This window comes from Schistocerca nitens, chromosome 1, assembly GCF_023898315.1.
Source record: "Schistocerca nitens isolate TAMUIC-IGC-003100 chromosome 1, iqSchNite1.1, whole genome shotgun sequence".
NCBI classification, from domain to species: Eukaryota; Metazoa; Arthropoda; class Insecta; order Orthoptera; family Acrididae; genus Schistocerca; species Schistocerca nitens.
In genome coordinates this window covers 122983051-123002778 of record NC_064614.1, presented here as the reverse complement: position 1 = coordinate 123002778, position 19728 = coordinate 122983051, and the positions used below count along the sequence as shown (strand labels likewise).

General features: G+C 42.4%; 1 protein-coding gene and 1 non-coding gene across 2 annotated transcripts in view; one reads left to right on the top strand and one right to left on the bottom strand.

The window, feature by feature from the left end:
* Positions 1-19728, bottom strand: part of LOC126242629 (facilitated trehalose transporter Tret1-2 homolog) — a 284620-nt gene that overhangs the window by 249456 nt on the left and 15436 nt on the right. The gene's annotated exons all lie outside the window — the stretch shown is intronic.
* Positions 17071-17145, top strand: Trnal-caa (transfer RNA leucine (anticodon CAA)). Its single transcript has one exon. It is a non-coding gene; the product is annotated as a tRNA-Leu (tRNA).

The following is a 19728-nucleotide window of genomic DNA, read 5'->3' as shown; positions in this document are numbered from 1 at the left end:
ATACATTCTGTACGCGATACTACCGCCATCTGTAAGTGTGCATATCGCTATCCCAAGAGTTGTGTCACCTCGGTGCAAAGTTTCATTACTATTCTTAAGACTCGGTAAGCATACCATTCTGTATTGTATGTATGTTTCTTCAGTTTTATTCAACACGTAAATGTACTTTTCTTTTTTACGAGTTTTTCGTAGACGAGCTTAAGAGTGATAGAGGTCATGAAAGCTAGTGCAAAATCCAATTTCAGTTTTTGCAAATTATTTTTATTACCAGCCTGAAGCTGGTACTTTTGATGAATAGAACAGCAGGCAAGAGTTTTCAAACAACGTACGGCAATTCGGCCAGGTAATATTTACAGCGACAGCCGATATTTCGGCGGGAGTACACCCCGCCATTTTCAAAGCACAAACTGCCTTGAAAGTGGTGGCGTGTACTCCCGCCGAAATATCGGCGGCCGCTGTAAATATTACCAGGCTGAATTCCCTCAAGTTTTTGGAAAATTGTATACGCCAGGAGAAACTCAGGTCTCAGCAGGTAAGAGTGTTGTATTTTTGGAACACTTTGACTTTAGTCTTGTAGTAGAAGTGTAACGTATTTTCTTAACACACTTTGAAGTGACTGCATTTGCTTTATCTATGTTGCAGTCTTTTTCAGAACTTACAAAAATTGCTCCCAAAAGTAAGGTTTTTTGAACTGTGGAAAACTGTTCCAAGATAGAACATGGTCGTATACCTAGGAACATACATTTTATTCAAAATTTAAAAGTATTGAAATCGAGAACTTCTTGTCAATACTGTATTTAACAGTTTGTGTGTGTTACGTTACTACTCTACTACACACCAATAATAATCAGTAAAAGAAAACTAAGAAGAAATGTTATCAAAAACACATAGATCAGGTTACCTTCGATTCAAAAAGCTGTTGCACTCAGCGACTGTTATATTGACATAAATCGTAGATTGCAGCGATCAGTCGTCCTTTTTAAATTTTTTGTTGTGGAGATCTAGATTTCGGCTAGAAGCTAGCCATTCTCAATGCACTATTATTTTCTGAATGCTTATAATGCATGTAGCCGAAATGTAGATCTGCACAATAAAAAATTTAAAAAGGACGACTGATCGCTGCAATCTATAATTTACAAAACACATACAAGTTAAAAACAGTTTGAAGAAGAAGCTTTTGGCAAGTAACAAATTCCAGTTTTCAAGACAGGGAAAGTTAAGACATTAAACAACTCAGTCCGTTTGCGAATATCGCGTTTGATGGTAGAACACTTTCTTCTGTTTCAGGGTACGAGGTGATGCACGATCGACGAAGTATGGCTTATGAAACCACACAAGGAATTAAAAAAGACTTATAACAATGAAGTCCGTCTACAATCTTTCAATACCGAATGTTATTCGGCAAAGTACATTTCGAAGCACAGCTTCACTTTCAAGGCTTCATTAAGCTACCGGTTGACCATCTTCGTGATTCCAACACTATAGTAAGAGAGGGTACAGTGTATTTTCAACTGAAATTCGCAAAAATTGTGGTAGGACATATACGCTATTGGGGCAAAATACATGCATATCTCGTTAAAAACTTGTAATGTACCTTTCAATGTTGCTGCTTGTGGCTGAGCGTGACATCGCAATGAATTATCTTCGTGTAATTATTTCAGCTTACATACACGACACTAAAAGTTTTGAAGGTATCACACAAGTAATGGATATTTTAGTTATTCAAAGATGATAAACAATTTGTGTGTTAAGGAATCACAACAGACTTTCAACACATTTTACTTACATATCCTATGGGAGAGGTTAAATCTAAAATAATTGTAAGGCTTCTGTCACACCCTTCCAACAAATGCTGAAGGAAGAAATTTATTGGACGTCGATATCGGAATATTACATCTTCTAACAACAGATTTTGGTACTGTTCAGCCACCTTCAAAGTTAAATCATATTTGATACTGTAAAGTGCTATTAACTGTTTATTGGATATTCTACTTCAACATTAGTGTTTAACAGCTTTAAAAGATTCCAGCTGCTCTCTTAGGTTTATCTCTGCTTCCACAAGATATAACGTGAGTACTCCCGAAGGTTTGCTAATTTCTCCCAACAGTTCGCGTAACTTGAAAGTGAGTGAAACTATCTACGCTCGTTTATGAGCCGATGGTGCCAGAACGGAATACGTACGTAATTACGCAGAGCCTGTAACCGATAAGAGAAACTGGGGCAGATACGGAGTATTATGAGTTTTTTCTGAACGTCCGTCTGCGCCAGAGTCTAATCCGAATCGATCGAGAACGAGAAAATAGCAAATAGGTCGTTGATAAGTTCGCCTTCGATGTAACCATTCCAAAGCATGCTTATCCCCGCAGTACCAACGGTTCATAATCAGACGTAGGCAGACGTACACTGAGGCGACAAAAGCCATGGGACACCACCTAGTCGGTCCTACTTTTGCCCGACTTAGTGCAGCAACTCGATGTAGCATGGACTCAACAAGTCGTTGGAAGTTCCCTGCAGAAATATTGAGCCATGCTTGCGAAAGCAGGATTTTCTTCACGAACCGATCTCTCGACTGTGTCCCATAAATCTTCCTTCGATGGGATTGTGTCGGGTGATCTGGGTGGCCAAATCATTCGCTCGAAGTGTCTAGAATGTTCTTCGAATCAATCGCGAAGAACTGTGGCCCGATGACATAGGGCATTGTCATCCATTTTATTCCATCGTTGTTTGGGAACATGTAGAACACCAATGGCCGCAAACGGTCTTCACGTAGCCGAACATAACCGTCTCCAGTCAGTAATCGTTTCAGTTGGACCAGACGACACAGTCCATTCGATGTAAACACAGCCAACACCATTATGGAGCCGCCACCAACTTCGACAGAGCCTCGTTGACAGCTTGGGTCCATGGCTTCGTGGGGTCTGCGCCACACTCCTGCTATTACCATCAGCTTTTACCAACTGAAATCGGGACTCATCTGACCAGGTCACTTTTTTTTTTCGTTTGTTTGATGGAATTTGTATGATGTTAACAAATCGCAACACCTGCTAAACTATTCACGCTAATTAAGACCGTAGAAGTATGGTCTTTCCCAACGTGCTTACGACCAAAAAGCGATTCTGATAGCTGGTGTCAAAGGTTTTCATGAAACATTTCACCCCCTTAGGGGCTGAATTTATATAAACAGTGAAATGTGTATTTTTTAAAATTTGTAATAGAAAAGCCAAATACAAATTTTCATAGATTAAGCCTCAAAACTGCTTGCATAATTAAATAGTTCCACAAAACTCTCATTCCCTAGTTCACACCCGTATGTACTGAATTTCCAAAAACAATCAAACACATATTTCCAACCGAGAAGCCAGTTTCTAATTTTTAACAGATTTAGCTGTAAAACTGCTTTGAAGATGAAATATTTCACAAATCATTTCATCCCCTACTTCAGCCCTTAGGGGTTGAATTTAAAAAAAACACTGAAACATATTTTTTTAAATTTCTAACCGAGAAGTCAAATGACAATTTTCATATATGCAACTTTAAAAATAGTTCTTTAATACTGCTTTATTTTCAAAAAAAGCTTTCACCCACTATTTTACTCCCTTAGGGGTAGAATTTCCAAAAATGCTGAAACCCATTTTTATACTTCTGACTGAGAAACCAAATACCAGTTTTCGTAGATCTAGCTTCAAAATTTCCTTAACAGGGATATATTTTCAAGAAACCTTCCATCCTCTATTTCGCCCCCTCAGCAGTGGAATTTCCCACAACGCCTTCTTCAACTACGCCTGCAGTATAAAATCAACACCCTTTCTAAATTTCAAGTCTCTATGCCTATCTGGGCGATTATAAGTCATTCAGTCAGGACATTGCCTTATGTAAAACAAGACACAGTTTGGATATTATTCTAAATGTCACTAGTACTTGTACTCGAAAGTCATTCATTGAAGTTCACTCCGAGAGATACTGAAAAAAGTTTGATGGCCGAAATTTGCAGTCAGCCGTTAAACAACAGATATCACCTCAAACGTGACCACTTCATTCTTGGTGATCAGCATTTTTCTCACGCAAACCATCGCTTTCTCACTGGAACCTCTTCTCTCACCAAAGCTGGAGTGTTACCTTGTCGTCATATGCATTATGCGGCGCAAACCAAAAGGTAATTTGAAGTAACAGTTTCCTTGATGGGAAGAGAGAACACGAAACATTTATTTGAAGTGCTAGATGCAATTTTAATGCGTTTTCCACTCCTGCACATCAGTCTCGCTGGGTACTAGTTAGCGTTGCCAACCTAAACGTAAATTTGTCTGTCACAGTTTTTCTTATTACAGTTGTTTCTTACGACATCATGTTTTGCACAATGAACAGTTTCCATAGAATATCAACAACATTTTCCAGTTATAAGTCTTACATCTAATTACTGCATCCAAAATATTTAGTGTAAATACGATCATATTATCCGGCTGTTTGCAGGTGGCTATTGGTGTGTTCTCAAAGTGCACTCAGCTAACAAAGGCTGTTTCACAATACAGATGCTAAATGAACAGCAAAATTTTAATGTGAAGTGTGCGATGCCAAACTGTATCACAACAGACGGCAGCCTCTAAAATCTCTGGACACCGATCGGGAGTGTTTGAAAGGGCGCGATAGTCTATGATTCAACGAGCGGGTAGACGCCAGAGCGAAGTAATTTATATAAGGTGTTCTGAAATTCCGGTTACAAACTTCTAGAATTTGTACTGAGGAGTGAGTCGATAATATTTTGAATCGGAAACCATGTCTGGAAACGTACCGTTTCCATGTTACAATCATTTGAATACATGCTGGTAACGCGACCACTTATGCAAGTAATTGATTAGGCGTGACCCAGTACATCACTTGTTTTCCAGTTCTACTCATTCATAGCCAAAGAAATTGCTCGTGCGTTCGTTGACGGGTTCTCTTCTACGTGATGCAGTACGGTCGCTTCCAGCTCGGGTGTGCGGCGTTTCCTCGGAGCACCACGATCACGCCTGCTGACGGTAAAGGTAACCCTTTCTCGAAGCCGTTGCGTAACAAATGGTCAAATCTGTGTGAAATCTTATGGGAGTTAACTGTTAAGGTCATCAGTCCCTAAGCTTACACACAATTGAACCTAAATTATCCTAAGGACAAACACACACACCCATGCCCGAGGGAGGACTCGATCCTCCGCCGGGACCAGCCGCACAGTCCATGACTGCAGCGCCTTAGATCGCTCGGCTAATCCCGTGCGGCGTTGTGTAACTGTGGCGAAGAGGGTATGCGATGGAGTCGGACGTTTTGGAGAACGACCTTGGTAAACGCGACGAGCAGGTCTTCCAATGCCGTAGGATTCGCCATTCAGAAGGATCATGCCAGTATATTCTGCAAACGTGCACTCAACCATGTTGCTCTAGTACTCACAGACACGCTACTGAAACTTGAACCAGGACAGAGAGGTTGGGCAGATGTCAAATGACATCAGCGGATTCGACATAACCACCCCCACTACGACTACCCTACTGCATACCTAACAAGCAAATACGTTTTCAAATGGCTGTAGCACGGAAGCGGTACGTTTCCGGACACGGGTTCCTATTCCAAATATTATGTACTCACTCCCCTCGGCAAGTCCTACAAAATTCTAACGGGACTTTCCGAACACACTGTACAGAAAACTTCACCTCCTCGTGTACCGCCGGCCGTTGTGACCGTGCGGTGCTAGGCGCGGCAGTCTGGAACCGCGTGACCGCTACGGTCGCAGGTTCGAATCCTGCCTCGGGTAAGGATGTGTGTGATGTCCTTAGGTTAGTTAGGTTTAAGTAGTTCTAAGTTCTAGGGGACTGATGACCACAGATGTTGAGTCCCATAGTGCTCAGAGCCATTTGGACCATTTTTTCGTGTACCCAGTGGCACTTTTCCATCCGTCCTAGAGAAACACATGCCAGAATAACAGAAAAACACATCCGAGCAAATCCACTTAACTTTAACCGTGAAAGATTTCATATTAATACTCGATCACAACCAACATAGAACCGTTCCCTACCATCACCCAAAATAAAGTCCAAAGTATACTAAAACTGCCATCATTGGCTTTTAAGCTACGTTCTTATGTTTGCAGAGAATAATAAAGAATTAAAGAAGATAATTTTTTGTTTTGTTTAATCCCAAAATGTGTTTCACCACAATTGTGGCATCTCCGGTGGTTTTTATTTTATTGTTTCTGAAATACGGTACACCGACGGAAAATAAGAGTCGCAACACCAAGAAGAAACTGTGCGGCACAAACGAAAGTTAGTAGGCGAGTTTCCACATCTGAAAGATGTCTCTTCAAATTTCACGCCAGTCGCGTAAGAGTGGTGTTAGTTGTGCCACGATAAAGATGTAAATCGGATTTGCTTTAAATATACGCTGTAACGGTCATAAATGTCAGCTGCCTTTGAGACTGGACGTGGTGATTTGAAAAAGCTAGTCAAGAATGCCTTTAAGGAGACAAAGACACTATTATCAACACCTCACTTAGTTGGACCGAGTTCCGCAATAGGGCTATGAGAAGCTGGATGTTCCTTCTGCGATACTGCAGAAAGACTTGGCAGGAATATAGCCACGGCATATTATTGCTGGGATGCTGGGAGAGGTGGTCAGGGGAGTCTACAGACGAAAGGAAACTGGGATTTGGATGGCCACGTGGCACTACCAACAGCAATGACCATCGTGTTCGGCGTATGGCTCTGGAGTATCGCACTGCATCTGCAGCAGCAATATGAGCCACTGTTGTCACCAAAATGAGACAACAAACTGTCACAAATCAGTTACTTCAACGATAGCTCCGAGCCAGACGCCCTGTAGCGTGCATTTCACTGAACCCACCCACCACCATTTGGGACTTCAGGGTTGACAAGCGACAGCTCATCGGAGGGCGGGGTGGAGGTCTGTTGAGTTTTGTGATGGAAGTTGATTCTGCCTCGGTGCCAGTGATGGTCGTGTGGTGGTTGGAAGGAAGCCAGTTGAGAGCCTGCATCCACCCTGTCTGCATGTGCATTAACCTTTCTTTTTCAGTTATTATAGTTGTTGTCCATAGAACTGGCGACCGTAATTTTCTCCAAATCTCAAATATATAATTAATGCCAGGACCTTGTAACGCCGGAAATGCATATCCTCCTATTTCCATCTATTGTACTATAATTTTTTGTCCTTATATATATATGTCGATGCATAATTGGTTTGTTTTGTAAATTTTATTTGTATTTTTACGCTGGGTCTTGCCTAGGGAAAACTGTGCTATCGAACGATTAGATCGATAGGTCGTGTGGAGATCCAAAGTGTTTAGGATCTTGGGTAGTGTTAACTCTGCCGCGTGGAGCGCGGGCAGAGCAGAGTCTGGCTGGAGTAGGGCGGTGGAACAAGTGTGTTGAGTGACGCTCCCGCGAGTTGCTGCGCTTTCGGTTTTTTTTTTCAGCATGTGATTGCACTCGACTTGCTACGATAGCTTCTGGCACGGTGTCGCGGACGGGAAACATTAGCTGGCACACATCAAGAGCCCGTTTCGCCTGGTGAACGTGTCGAGAAGAAGGCGCGCCATCATCCAGCTTCTGCAACAGCGACGGCCGACAATAAGTGATTGTCGCCACCTCCTCGATCGACGACTTCAAACCTTCAATTAACCAACAAGGAAGACTGAAAGCACGTAAAGTTTTAGAACTGTATGGCAGACCTCAGCTTTTCAAACTGTTTCATTTGCATAACTAAAATACAGCAACTTAGCATGAACCTTTGTTGCTCATTGTCCCAATTGCATTACCATGCAGGGTCCCTTCCTTTCCCGAAATGAACCCGAGTGTCGTTGAAATTCAAACGCCAGCATTAAAGAAATATCATTCCATTTCACTGCCTTAATTTCAAAGTTCAGTTAAAGTATTCATAGCTGGCTACAATAAACAAACAGAACTATATTTAGATTACACAAGCACAAATTAAGAGTGCGAGTTTTGCTACCATATTTTAGCTTACCTGTGACTGCAGCTCAGCTTGGTACGTACTAAATTTTACTATTGTTGATTGTTCAAAATCATTTAATTCAAGTTCAAAGTTAAATCTCTTATTTCTAAATTGCGTAGATTCAGGTTGCTTTTGACATGATGGTTGAGGTAGCCCAAGACTAACCTTATTTTATTTAATTTGGTAGTGCTTCAGAAACAAAGTTCACTATTAATTTCGGTCACTAAATTAACTTTCAATTATCCGGTTTTATTAATTCTTTCGCTAAAGTAAGTCAGAGTGTAGCGAAATGTATTACTTCTGACAAACATTCAGTTTTCACACAACACGTGTAAAGCTTCAGTTGCCACGCTTTTAGTGCTAATTATATGTGCATTAACCTTTCTTTTTCAGTTATTATAGTAGTTGTCCATAGGACTGGTGACCGTAATTTTCTCTAAATCTCAAATATCTAATTAATGCCAGTTAATTGTTAATATAACGACCGCACATTTACTTTCTTTATTAACTTTACCCTTTTTCAAAATTAATTTCCACCAATTTAATTTGCATTTTTCCTTTCATTTAGATGTAACCCTTCCTCCCTCTTTACCCACAGATTAACTTCGGTGACGATTGCTTTTCCCAAATTTCCATTAGGTACACGCGGTTTAATTTTTCGCTGTCATTAAGGTCGATAAGTGAGGTGAAGGTTACAACCTACATCTGAAGTTATGGTCTGAGGTGCGATTTCGTGTGACAACAGGAGCTCACTCCTGGTTCTCACGAACCCTGATTGCAAATTTGTACGTCAGTCTGATTATTCGATCTGTAGAGCTGCCATTCATGAACAGCATTCCAGGGGTTATTTTCCGACCGGATAACGCTCGTCTATATACCGCTGTTGTAACCCAACATGCTCTACTGTGTTGATATGTTGCCTTGGGCTGCTCGATCATCAAATCTGTTTCAAAACGAGCACATGTGGGACATCATCGGCTGACAATTTCAGCTTCATCCACAACCAACAATAACCGTCCCTGTACTGACGGGCCAAGTGCAGCAGGCATGGGACTCCATCCCACAAACTGACAACCGGCACCTGTACAACACAATGGATGCACATTTGCGTGCTTCCATTCAACATTACGGCGGAAACACCGGTTATTAGTGTACCAACATATGACACTTGCAATGCCTTATCTCAAATTTACGTCAACCCTTGAGCTTGCAATATTAATCGCTTCAATGTGTTACCTAAATAGATGTATTCCCAAAATTTCGTTGCGCTATGTTATTTATTTTTGGTGTAAGCGATTTTTTTCCATTAGTGTGTATACAGTGTGGTCCATTGATCGTGACCGGTCCAAATATCTCCCAAAATAAGTGTCAAACAAAAAAACTACAAAGAACGAAACTTGTCTAGCTTGAAGGGGGAAACCAGATGACGCTATGGTTGGCCCGCTACATGGCGCTGCCATAGGTCGAACGTATGTCAACTGCGTCTTTTTAAATAGGAACCCACAATTTTTAATACATATTCGTGTAGTACGTAAAGAAATATGAATGTTTTAGTTGGACCACTTTTTTCGCTTTGAGATAGATGGCGCTGTAATAGTTACAAACATATGGCTCACAATTTTAGACGAACAGTTGGTAACAGGTAGTTTTTTTTAAATTAAAATACAGAACGTAGGTACGTTTGAACATTTTATTCCGGTTGTTCCAAGGTGATACATATAACTTTGTGAACTTATCATTTCTGAGAACGCATGCTGTTACAGCTTGATTACCTGTACATACCACATTAATGCAATAAATGCTCAATATGATGTCCGTCAACCTCAATGCATTTGGCAATACGTGTAACGACATTCCTCTCAAGAGCGAGTAGTTCGCCTTCCGTAATGTTCGCACATGCATTGAGAATGCGCTGACACATGTTGTCACGCGTTGTCGGTGGATCACGATAGCAAATATCCTTCAACTTTGCCCACGGAAAGAAATCCGCGGACGTCAGATCTGGTGAACGTGTGGGCCATGGTGCTTCGACGACAAATCCACCTGTCATGAAATATGCTATTCAATACCGCTTCAACCGCACGCGAGCTATGTGCCGGAATTCCATCATGTTGGAAGTACATCGCCATTCTGTCATGCAGTGAAATATCTTGTACGAGTAGTAACATCGGTAGAACATTACGTAGGAAATCAGTTAAATTACACCATTTAGATTGCCATCGATAAAATAGGGGCCAATTATCCTTCCTCCCATAATGCCGCACCATACATTAACCCGCCAAGGTCGCTGATGTTCCACTTGTCGCAGCCATCGTGGATTTTCCGTTGCCCATTAGTGCATGTTATGCCGGTTTACGTTACCGCTGTTGGTGAATGACGCTTCGTCGCTAAATAGAACGCGTGCAAAAAATCTGTCATCGTCCCGTAATTTCTCTTGTGCCCAGTGGCAGAACTGTACACGACGTTCAAAGTCGTCGCCATGTAATTCCTGGGGCACAGAAATTTGGTACGGATGCAATCGATGTTGATGTAAAATTCTCAACACCGACGTTTTTGAGATTCCCGATTCTCGCGCAATTTGTCTGCTACTGATGTGCGGATTAGCCGCGACAGCAGCTAAAACACCTACTTGGGCATCATCATTTGTTGCAGGTCATGGTTGAAATTTCATATGTGGCTGAACACTTCCTGTTTCCTTAAATAATGTAACTATCCGGCTAACGGTCCGGACACTTGGACGATGTCGTCGAGGATACCGAGCAGCATACATAGCACACGCCCGTTGGGCATTTTGATCACAATAGCCATACATCAACACGATATCGACCTTTTCCGCAATTGGTAAACGGTCCATTTTAACACGGGTAATGTATCACGAACCAAATACCGTACGCTCTGGCGGAATGTTAACGTGATACCACGTACTTATACGTTTGTCACTATTACAGCGCCATCTACCACAAAGCGAAAATAGTGGTCCAACTAAAACATTCATATTTCTTTACGTACTACACGAATATGTAATAAAAAACGAGGGTTCCTATTTAAAAAAACGCAGTTGATATCCGTTTCATCTATGGCAGCGCCATCTAGCGGGCCAACCATAGCGCCATCTGACTTCCCCCTTTGAGCTAGGCGAGTTTCGTTCTATGTAGTTTTTTCGTTTGATGCTTATTTCGTGAGATATTTGGCCCGGCCACTATACCAATGGACCACCCTGTATATACAAAATTTTTGTAGGTTAGGAATACGTCGACAGTAAATTTTGTTGCTGTTTAGATTACAAATGTAATTTACCTTCTTCTACTTTCTGTGTTTCTGTGGCCGCCGACAGAAATCAACTACAAGTCTGTATTAACACAGCATTAATTTGCAACACAAGGATGTTAACCAGGTTCCCATGAGTCGAGAATTAGCCCGGACGATCATGATTTTTAGTGCTGTCTGTGGTAGTGCCGCGCTTACAAAAATGTATGGGGTTTGAGAATTTTATGACTGGCGAGTAATTTTTTTAAGATTTTAGACCTACATGTTGAACATCGCCTTTTTAAACATTCACTTACGGCTGTGCCTCTCTCAGCCGACCTTGTACCAAGTACTGACGTCGATGGAGAGGCGTGCCTGCCGGTTCTTCCACGACATTTCACTTACCGGTACTGCTGGTCATTTGGCAACACAACAAGGGCAGTATCTTTATGTAGTTTTGCTGTGTGAAGTAGCTCGTCTAAACGTGTTTGATCAGTTTATCTCTGTTCATTTTCTGTCTCATCGTTTAGTCACAGGCAAAAGAAAGTGTGTGTTTAGTGTTAATCTGCAACAAGAATACAAATGTTTGAGACTGTGTAATGACAATAACAATGAACGTGTTCATTGCACACAGTGCACCGGAGAGTTTTCTGTTGCACGTAAAAGAAAGGGTGATATTCAAGACCACGTGAAAAGAGTTAAACATAGGAGTGCTATTAATAATACTGCTTTACCAAACGTAAGGCCTTTTTTAAAAAGCAAAGGTGGGGATAATAGCGATCTGGATTGTGTTGCTAAAGAGGATACATTGTCATACCGCAATGCTAGACACGAATTATGTTTCAAAACAACAGCCTGAACATCTAAACTGCTTGTGAAGTTTTATAACTCCAAAATTTTTAGCTACAGGAACCGAAATCCAGGCAGTTATTGTTAACGTTAATTTCCCATTTATATCTGATAATGTGTTGTGTACTTTGGGAAACATTAATTATGTAACAGTAACGGTGAACAGCTGAAACAGAAGTGGAATAAAATGTAAGATATTTCAGACTGGAGAAGCGAAACTTCTAAATGTCGATGAAGTTTAAGTGAAACTGCTCAAATTTGGACGCAGTACCTTTTGCAGTGTGTGAAAAATTCAAAGGCTAAGAAAAGTTTCTTCTTGTATTGCTGTCTACCGTAAAATTCAACTGAATAAATGAAGTTTAATGTTTCAGTAAACTGTTAAGACTTTTAAATAATTTCGATAACACGTCCTGGGTTGGACCCGATAAAATATAGTCAAATCTTAAAAATAGCTGCGCACTAGCAACTGTATAAATCTGAAGAGGTTGAAAAAATCAACCAACTAGTTGCAAAACAAAGGTTTATTAGCCCTTGACCTAGGTTACGATAATTCTAAAAATATCTTCTTCAGAAGACGTAATAAACTTGTTGGCTGATTTTAAAAAAAAATGGCTCTGAGCACTATGGGACTTAACATCTGTGGTCATCAGTCCCCTAGAACTTAGAACTACTTAAACCTAACTAACCTAAGGACACCACACACATCCATTCCCGAGGCAGGATTCGAACCTGCGACCGTAGCAGTCGCGCGGTTCCGGACTGAGCATCTAGAACCGCTAGACCACCGCGGCCGGCGCTGATTTTTTAAACCTCTTCATAAAATATAGTAATATTTGCTGTGTTGGATCCAAAAAATATGGTAAGCCTAATATTAGGGCAACGCCTGAACTGAATTTTTATTTTAAATATAACCTCTAAGCTATGTATTCTCGTAAAATGATCACAATGCCCGATTTGACGCTCATAAAAATGACATAAATCCGGTAATATTTTTCTTGCACACCCATCACGTACATTTTTACTTCTGATGGTCAGGTCCCAATCTGTGCTTAGCTGTACCCTCAATAAATACAGTAGTCTGCAGCTGAGCAAAGCTTGCAATCTGGCCATCGAAACGTTGAAGCGGGAGCGACGGGTATGCAGCGAAAAAATTGTCACATAAGGCGATGTAGTCGCCTCCAGTGACGTCACAAATGGCAGCGGCGCTGTATAAGGCCGGTTACTGTCACTTCTTGACAGTGGCCAAGGGACATCCGACCAGGAGCTTGTGGATATCTAACCGTCTGGTATGCCTCGAAGCTCGAAAGAAATTTTTTAAGTACACATGGTTCAAATTCCTCTAAGCACTATGGGACTCAACATCTGAGGTCATCTGTCCCCTAGACTTAGAACTACTTAAACCTAACTAACCTAAGGACACCACACACATCCATGCCCGAGGCAGGATTCGAACCTGCGACCGTAGCAGCAGCGCGGTTCCGGACTGAAGCACCTAGAACCGCTCGGCCACGGCAGGCGGCTGTTAAGTATACTCAAAGACAAGAATAATGACTCACCACGAAGGAATTAGCCTAATGGAACGGAAAACTGTTGATGTGACGTACGTCTACAGGCAAACAAATGATTACAACTTCACCAAAACTGGATTATTTATTCAAGAGAAAGAGCTGGACAAATTGATCAAATCAATAAACAGTCGGTCTACGTCTGACCCGTATGCAAGCTGTTATTCGGCTTGGCATTGATCCACAGAATTGTTGGATGTCCTCCTGAGGGATATCGTGCCAAATTCTGACCAGTTGGGGCGTTAGAGCGTCAAAATCCCGATGTGGCTGGAGGGCCCTACCCATAATGCTCCAAATGTTCTCAATTGGGAAGAGGTCCGGCGACCATGCTGGCCAAAATAGGGTTGGGCAAACATGAAGACAAGCGGTATAAACTCTCACCATGTACGGTCGGGCATTATCTTCCTGAAATGTAAGTTCAGGATGGCTTGCCATGAAGGACAACGATACGGGACATAGAATATCGTAGACGTACCGCTGTGTTGTAAGGGTACCGCGGATGACGACCAAAGGGGTCCTGGTTGTCGGACCTTATGGCGGCCGACTGTCAGGTTGGTACCCCACCGCTGTTCAGGGCGTTTCCAGACGCGTCTTCGCTCGACATCGTGCCTCAGTTCGAAGTGTGACTCATTACTGAAGACAATTCTACTACAGTGAATGACATTCCAGGCCTCAATGATCGGCAAAGACGTGTCTGGAGACGCACCGGCCAGCGGCGGGATATCAACCCGACTGTCGCCCGACAACCAGAAGTGATGGTAGACCAAGGGTGCCATTTCTTTTCATATCAGGACGCCCTTGGTTGTCATCCACGACACTCCTACAACACAGCGGTACGTCGACGATATTCTACGCCCCGCTTCGCTGCCCTTCATGCCGAGCCATCCTGGATCTATATTTCAAACAAGATAATGCTCGCCCGCACACGGCGAGAGTTTCTACTGCTTGTCTTCATGTTTGCCAAACCCTTCCCTGGCCAGCAAGGTCGCTGAATCTCTCCCCAATTGAGAACGTGTCGAACATTATGGGCAGGGCCCTGCAACCAGCTCCAGATTTTAACGATCTGACGGGCCAATTGGACAGAATTTGGCACGATATCCCTCAGAATGACATCCAACAACTCTGTCAATCAATACCAGTCCGAATATCTGCTTGCATAAGGGCCAGAGTTGGACAAACTTGCTCAGTTCGTGACGTTTTTTCTCTTGAATAAATCATCCATTTTTTCTGAAATTGTAGTCAATTGTTCGTCTTTACATGTACGTCACATCTACAGTCTTCCGTCCCTTTCGGATAATTCCTTCGCGGCGCGTCGACCTTTTTTTTTTTCTTTTTTTTGTCTTAGAGTGTATCTATCGCAACTACGCACTTAGCTCCACCATGCATTCGTACATAACGGCAGAGATTGCCTTAAGACCTCAGAGTGCCTATTACCAGCGCACCCAAAGATTCCTTCCGTTCGAATTCCGATATCATACACAGAGTTGTCCGCAGCTCGTGGTCTCGCGGTAGCGTTCTCGCCTCCCGAGCACGGGGTCCCGGGTTCGATTCCCGAGATGACTGGGTGTTGTTGTGTCGTCTTCATTAACAACATTCATCCGCATTACGGTCGGAGGAAGGCAGTGGCAAACCACCTCCATTAGGACCTTGCCTAGGCGGTGCCGGTCTCCCGCATCGTTCCCCTACGCTCTGACAAACAGCATGGGACTTCATATCCATTCCATACACAGAGTTGACATCAGAGATAAATAATGTGGCTAAATGTGGAACAACACTGGTTTTTGCAGCCAACTGATGAGTTGCGTGCTATTCTGCCGATCTTGTCTGTTCAGTGTCTGAAACCCAATGGGACTAGTGTCGGTCGTATAGAGGCCTAATTGCTTGCCGGTTAACGAACAAACAGAAAAAAAGAGTCCAAGAGCAAAAGGTATGTGGTACGTGGAAATTTAGTGGCGAAAGCAAAGATACGCGGTGTCACGTTCTGCGGACAAACAAAGCAAAACAAGCAACCCTCCACTGGCGGAGCGTGGGACGACACACATTGCGCAAACACTCTAACTTCCTGCTCAAGTTACGCTCACGGCTATTTCAGAAGCACCTCACCATAAGCCGAGACACGGCAGTCAGAGTCCCTTTTTCCCAGGGTTTATTTCTTTGCTGGTTTATATTTGCGTTTAAACAATATATCTCTCAGATAGCTTTAAACAATTATGATATTAGAAATGTGTTGTTTATCCGCAGCTGTTAAAAGTTTCTTTCCAGTATCTTGTAAAATAAAACTATCAACAAAACATATTAATCGATATGTTCATTAGAGGCACTGGTACTTTGTCTTTTGTCCGTCTTATGACTCATTCGTTTCTGTATAGAGGGTGGTCCATTGACCGCGACCGGGCCAAATATCTCACGAAATTAGCATCAAACAAAAAAAACTACAAAAAACGAAACTCGTCTAGGTTGAAGAGGGAAACCAGATGGCGCTATGGTTGGCCCGATAGCGGGCGCTGCCATAGGTCAAACGGATATAAACTGCTTTTTTAAAAAAAATAGGAACCCCCCATTTTTTATTACATATTCGTGTAGTACATAAAGAAATATGAATGTTTTAGTTGGACCACTTTTTTCGCTTTGTCATAGATGGCGCTGTAATAGTCACAAACATATGGCTCACATGAAACTTCCTGGCAGATTAAAACTGTGTGCCCGACCGAGACTCGAACTCGGGACCTTTGACTTTCGCGGGCAAGCGCTCTACCATCTGAGCTACCAAAGCACGACTCACGCCCGGTACCCACAGCTCTGCTTCTGCCAGTATCTCGTCTCCTATCTTCCAAACTTTACAGAAGCTGTCCAGCGAAACTTGCAGAACTAGCACTCCTGAAAGAAAGGATACTGCGGAGACAAGGCTTAGCCACAGCCTGGGGGGTGTTTCCAGAATGAGATTTTCACTCTGCAGCGGAGTGTGCGCTGATATAAAACTTTCTGACAGATTAAAACTGTGTGCGCGACCGAGACTTGAACTCGGGACCTTTGCATTTTGCTGGCAAGTGCTCTACCATCTGAGCTACCAAAGCACGACTCACGCCCAGTACTCACAGCTTTACTTCTGCCAGTATCTCCCGCATCGTTCCCCTACACTCTGTCAAACAGCATGGGACTTCATTTCCATTCCATACACAGAGTTGACATCAGAGATGTTAATCTGCCAGGAAGTTTCATATCAGCGCACACTCCGCTGCAGAGTGAAAATCTCATTCTGGAAACATCCCCCAGGCTGTGGCTAAGCCATGTCTCCGCAGTATCCTTTCTTTCAGGAGTGATCGTTCTGCAAGGTTCGCTGGACAGCTTCTGTAAAGTTTGGAAGATAGGAGACGAGATACTGGCAGAAGTAAAGCTGTGAGTACCGGGCGTGAGTCGTGTTTTGGTAGCTCAGATGGTAGAGCACTTGCCCTCAAAAGGCAAAGGTCCCGAGTTCGAGTCTCGGTCGGGTACACAGTTTTAATCTGCCAGGAAGTTTCATATCAGCGCACACTCCGCTGCAGAGTGAAATTCTCATTCTGGATATGGCTCCCAATTTTAGACGAACAGTTGGTAACAGGTAGGTTTTTTAAATTAAAATACAGAACTTAAGTACGTTTGAACATTTTATTTAGGTTGTTCCAATGTGATACATGTACCTTTGTGAACTTATCATTTCTAAGAATGCATGCTGTTACAGCGTGATTACCTGTAAATACCACATTAATGCAATAAATGCTCAGAATGATGTCCGTCAACCTCAATGCATTTGGCAATAGTGCAACGACATCCCTCTCAACAGCGAGTAGTTCGCCTTCCGTAATGTTCGCACGTGAATTGACAAGCTAGAAAAGTTTCGTTCTTTGTAGTTTTTTCGTTTGGCGCTTATTTCGTGAGATATTTGGCCCGGTCACGATCAATGGACCACCCTGTATAACCAGCTCCCAATCCCTCGAGACCATCACCCCCAAAACGATAATACGTATCAGCCGTTACCCTTAAAAAACTGTAGCATATACATAAACTTTATATTGCAAAAAAATGTAATAAACGACCAGTATGGGACAACTGGATAGAAATAACATATTCTATAGGCTGGATGGAAAGTAACTCCCCATTTTGAATTATAAATTCTGTTGATGTAATGATTGCAGTGAAAGTTATCTTGTAATGTAGACTGAAGTATGCCCTTTTTTCGTATGTTTCCTGACCCTGTGAAGCTACAGAAATGTCAGGACGACTGAGCATTGAACAGAGAGCCAAAATTGCAGCGAGATAGGAAGTATGGCAGTCTGCAATTCAGGTGCAATGGTGGTGGAGAAGTCAAAATGAGACGCAAGCTGTTCTAGATGCAAAAACAAAAATTGTCACAGAAAATTAACGACTACCGGAAGTGTCGTGGACATGAAGAGATTAGTGAGGCCCTCGACTTCGGTATTAGAGTAAAAGATGGCCAGAGAGAGGGAAATGTTCGAGAGAAGGCGTTCAAAACCAGCAAGGCAGGCGGCAAGAGAATTCTGTGCATTACTCGCTATTCTGTGTGCAGATCTCCACAAAGAGTTAGTTACAGACAGTGGGAGCCTCATTCTATCGAAACATTGTACCCAGCTGACTGCGACAGCCGTGTTGAACGCTGTGAAACGATGCTTACATGCAAGTAGACCATCCACACCTACTTGAAAAATTCTTTGGCGTGATGAAGCTGTTTTTCATGTAGGGCGGGTTCGTTAATCGTCATAATAGCTATTATTAGACAGGGTGTGATCACAACGAAACCGTTGAAAAAATGAAGGGCATGTGAAAATGTGGTGCGGATTAACTTACTGCCGGTTTGTTGGAACCTATCTGTCGAGAGACACTATGAACGCTGAGAGATATCTGGAAATCTTAGAAAATTTTGTATGATCTGCAATTTCTGATTGGGATGAAACACATGAACTGTTATTTATGTAAGATGGAGCTCCCCCACATTACGATTTGTGCGTAAGACAATGGCTCAATGGACGCTTCGCAGGACGCTGAATAGGTCGTCAAGGTCCCAGAGAATGACCAGCGCGATTTCTTGTTACGGGAGAGGTCTAACGAAGAAGTGTATCGTAGCAAACCACAGAGTCTTGGCGAACTCCAAAGTAAGTTCCGTGACGTCATAAGTCGTGTTCCTGCTGAGTTCTTGAGGGAGGTCGTAGAAAACGTACCTGTCCGTTCAAGACAGTTTCTAGAAAATACTGGATTGTACATGTAGTTGTAACTTTTGGAAAAATAACGATATATTGTAAACTGCATGTGTGTGCAAAAATTTGAGCTATTCCTGTAGCTATACCTGTAGAAGAAAAAAAATTTAAAACAGGTAGTTACTTTCCGCCCATGATCCCAAGACATGTCATATAGTTAAATTGGAGAACAGTGGACACGCATGCTAGAAAGATTTCTTTTTCCTTTCAGTTCATACAGGTCGCGAAAAATTCAGCTGCTCGTGATACATGAAAAAAAAAACTTTCTTCAGCTGTTCTTTGCGAGATAAAAATATTACATGTGGCCAGTCTCGAAGCTAATAAATTTCATCATTTGGGATCCTGAGGCATCCGATGAAGAAGTTTATCAGTTCCGAAATCGATCGCATATAATACGTTCACATCAACAAATACACCTAAAGGAAAAGCTATTTTTTGTCTGTCCTGAAAATTAAGAAGGTAAAGTGTTCTTCGTAGCAACAGGCCTTCAGTTACCATTTTTCCACAGCTACAGAAATGCTTATTAGCTTCCTCACCAAAATTAAAATTACAATTTTTTTGGTTCCCCTCTTTCGAGTTTCACCCTGCACGTTTTTCCAAACTTTAACTGTTTGGTGCCCAGCGACACTGCTCTACGTAAGCCTGCCACAGTACCGTTATAACTTGTATCTGGCATGTGAAAACAGCACAACTGCGTGAGACATTGACATAACTCCCCCATTCGTCCTCCCCGCTGGTTTCAAATTACTCGGTTTAGAGCCGGGTTGTTCTTTGTTTTCACATTTGCAAAGGCGAAAGTACAATCACTTCGCATGTTATGACCTGAC